General features: G+C 39.8%; 1 non-coding gene across 1 annotated transcript; it reads right to left on the bottom strand.

Moving 5' to 3' along the window:
* Positions 1-3784: 3784 nt before the first annotated feature.
* On the bottom strand, positions 3785-3977 carry LOC121861724. The gene has a single exon (XR_006088066.1). It is a non-coding gene; the product is annotated as a U2 spliceosomal RNA (small nuclear RNA).
* Between the last annotated feature and the right edge of the window lie 303 nt (positions 3978-4280).

The raw sequence follows: 4280 nt of genomic DNA, 5'->3' as shown, positions 1-4280 counted from the left end.
GATTAAATGTTTTGTTATTAATCCAGTGTGAAATGTATCGGTATTGGTGGTACAATCCTAATAGTCTCTATTCCTGTTGATTAGGTGAGGTTAATCTGGGTTTATTGAGATTAAAGATTAGGTGTGGGGTTAGGTGTGTTAGTCTCAGGTACGACCCTTATTGTAACAATCACGACCATGATTATAACAACCAGGACCATGATTATAACAACCACGACCATGATTATAACAACCACGACCATGATTATAACCACGACCATGATCATAACAACCACGACCATGATTATGGCAACCACGACTATGTTCATAACCACGACCATGATCATAACAACCACGACCATGATTATAACAACCACGACTATGATCATAACAACCACGACTATGATTATAACAACCACGACTATGATTATTACACCTACGACCATGATTATAACAACCACGACTATGATTATAACAACCACGACCATGATTATAACAACCACGACTATGATCACAACAACCACGACCATGATTATAACAACCACGACCATGATTATAACAACCACGACCATGATTATAACAACCACGACTATGATCATTACAACCACGACTATGATTATAACAACCACGACCATGATCATAACCACGACCATGATTATAACAACCACGACCATGATTATAACAACCACGACTATGATCATAACAACCACGACCATTATTATAACAACCACGACTATGATTATAACAACCACGACCATGATTATAACATCCACGACCGTGATTATAATAACCACGATCATGATTATAATAACCACGACCATGTTTATAACAACCACGACAATCCCTCTAATATAGTATAGGAATAGCCGTGTGTCTGTGCTCGACAGCAGAAACGGCACAATCGTTTTTTCATCAAACTTGGTGGAAAAATCGGAAAAAAATCGTAGAGTGGAACAAACCTGATCCCATGTCGATAGTTTCTTTAGGAAGGCATTAATGACCCATTTTATTTACGCTGGCAAACGATGTCGCTGTACCTCTGTCTGCCGGACGGCACAGGTGCACTAAGGGCCCACGATCTCTTGTTGCCAACTACACATAATTCCGACAGCTGTCCTCTTGTTCAACCTTATTACTGTACAACCTATGATGTACTGCTCCCCCATTATACTTATGCTTTTCAATTCCACTGTAATTTATGTATATATATATATATATATATATATATATATATATATATATATATATATATATATATATATATATATTGTTATGACTGTGTTGTATTTTCCTATTTTTTTATATAACATGCTTCCATGTTGTTCCATATTATTCCTGTAATGATGTGTTATATTTACCATTATATAATCTAGTCACCTTACCCTGTGCTGTTAAGGTTTTAACTGTTATTATTTGTTGAAGCCCATCTTATTTCTTCATTTAGTATTGTAACAAGCATTCTTTGTTTCTCTAACGACCATCTGCATCGTTAAACGACCCATGTTTCACAGGTGGGTCGCATTGGCGCCAGAGCCGACCCTATATATAGTAGTCCACCTGTAGACTGAGTTCAGTCCAGTCCTCCTTGTCATTCAGTTCACGTTTTTTGGAGTGACATCCGTCACCTGTTACTTATACTTATTTTATTTGTGTTGTTCCTGTCGCCACCAATGTGGTATATCTATTCGAGTACCTATTTATGTCTCTTATGTGTCCATCAGTGTTTGCTTAGTTACATTGAAGTAATTCAGTGTTGTTTCACGATAGTTATTTTTTGTGTTCGTTATTTATATGTTTATGCAGTGTTAACGTAATCCTGTTTCGATGTTTTCGTATCATTTGTGTCTTAAAGGTTTCGATAGTGAATCAATTTGTTGTGACAGCCTACGAGGCTCTTTATTGTGTTAATATCTAATTTAATTAAATTCTTAAAGGTTTACTTTATTTATTTTTATTCCCTTTTAATTTACTTCACTTTTTTTTTGGGTTACGCCCAGAACCTTGGATATTAAAGTAAATTAAGAGACGGCGTAACAATATAAATAAAAAATAATAAATAAATAAAATTAATAAATATTGAAGTGATAACCGTGGTAACATTATAAGATGTTCTTATTACCACCATCCTATTGTACTATTCCAGATGATACTAAATGTTACATAATACTTCCTTGAGATAAATGTAGAGTATGTATCAGGTGTCTAAAAAGAGAGCTCAGGTTCTCAACTGGCTCAGCCATGTTAATATTGTTATTATTATCCACTCTGTATCTGTTTTTTTCTGGCTAAATAATCTGATTCAATTCAATTCAAATTCAGATGGTAACCACCCAAGGACCGAATAAATGGAGTTACATCGTGCTTTTTTGCAACCCAGAAAAAGGTCGCACCTGTGTCTGACCCATATTCTGGAACGGGGTGGTAATATCGACATTATTTACCTAGATTTTGCCAAGACTTTCGACAGTGTACCCCACGAAAGGCTGAAAATCAAACTGGAAGGGTACCTGAATTCGGGGAAATGTCCTAGCGTGGATAGAAGACTTTCTACATGACCGCAAGCAGTGTGTGGTGATTAATGGCACGAAATCGTCATCTGTACCTGTCACAAGTGGGGTACCACAGGGCAGTGTATTGGGCCCGCTGTTGTTTGTTTGTTTCATAAATGACATGCCTGACGTTGTACACTCCTCCATACAAATGTTTGCCGATGACGCCAAGTTATTTCGGGAAATTAGGAACTAAGCGGACTGTGAAGAGCTGCAGAAGGACCTCTGTGGGCTCCAGAAATGGTCGAAGAAATGGCTGCTGAGATTCAATGTCACGAAGTGTAAGAGGATGGACCTGGGGCGTACCAACGGTAAGGAGGCGTATCATATGTCCCAACGGGATGAAGAAACTGCACTAGTTGAGACTGTATGTGAGAAGGACCTAGGCGTGTATGTTGACAATGAGCTGAAGTTCTCGGGCCATTGCGAGAAGAAGGTAAATCAGGCAAACAAATTATTGGGTCTTATAAGAAGGTCGATTAGATATCTAGACGGTCCGTCCTTCGTAACGATCTTCAGGAGTGAAGTGCTTCCCCATCTGGAGTACTGTCACCCCATCTGGTCCCCGAGATATGCTAGGGACTGTCAGTTGGTTGAAAATGTCCAAAGGAGGGCCACCAGACTGGTGCCTGCACTTCGGCACCACAGCTACCCTGAGAGATTGGAGCGCCTGAACTTGCCTAGCTTATACTACAGACGGGCAAGGGGGGACCTAGTTGAGGTGTATAAGCATCTCAGGGAGCACTACTCAGTTGAGTGTTCTTACTTGGAGCTGGCGGACGCTCGCCTCACAAGGGGTCACAACTCAAGATTGAAGAAGCCGCAAGTCCAGAAAACTGTGAGGGCAAACTTTTTCGGAGTGAGGGTTGTAAACTCTTGGAACAATCTACCAGAGAGTGTTGTGACGGCACCGAGTGTGAGCTCTTTCAAGACAAACTTGACCAACACTGGAGCGGGTTCAGGTACATTCAGGAGCCGGTGCCTGCTCAGTATTTGCCAACAGTGCGTGATAGAGACGTGACCGATCGCCGGGCGGCTAGCGAGCCGATCTTTTGGTGAAGAAGATAAATGAAAAGGAAAAGTAATCAGAGACATGACCGATCGCCCAAGCGGCTAACAAGCCGATCAGTGGCGAAGAGAATAAAAGTAAAAGTAAAAGTGACATACTATACTATGTACAGCGATTATAATACACTATGTCCATCGCCATCTTACTCAAAAGTTATGTATAATAAAATGATTTAATTTCTCCCCTTGGGGAGTGGACCGATCCCGGAGTCACTGCAATACCGGGCCAATCCGCGGCAAAGGTGGGGCAAGCCCCTAGCACTTCGCCAAGATCCAAAAATCAGTTTAATATCGAAGATCCCACATGGGGATCGTATCAGATACTAAGCTGATAAGAACAGATACTACACTTTGATCTTAGCCAAAAGGCCGAGAAGCGATGTCAAAAATGTTGTTGCGATTAAAGCAATGGACATTGCATAATAACATTACCTTGCTTTTAAATTGGTGCAACAAGGGTCTGTGACGAGAGATGTTTGTAGATAAACCGTCAAACTCATATACAACAAAACTAAAAGTATAGATAACTAAATGGTATTTATCTAACCAATCATTATATTATTCTTTACACTTCATTGTTATATTAGCATGTAATCTAAAAACAAGCAAACATAAATCACTATTATTTAACCACTTATTTGCTTAATCGCCCGCTGTTCGGGCGGGTGGCTGGTGCGTTTTTTT

The sequence above is a fragment of the Homarus americanus genome, unplaced genomic scaffold (assembly GCF_018991925.1).
Source record: "Homarus americanus isolate GMGI-L3 unplaced genomic scaffold, GMGI_Hamer_2.0 scaffold4598, whole genome shotgun sequence".
Classification (NCBI taxonomy): domain Eukaryota; kingdom Metazoa; phylum Arthropoda; class Malacostraca; order Decapoda; family Nephropidae; genus Homarus; species Homarus americanus.
The sequence above is the reverse complement of the archived record's forward strand: the minus strand, read 5'-3'. Positions and strand labels throughout refer to the sequence as shown.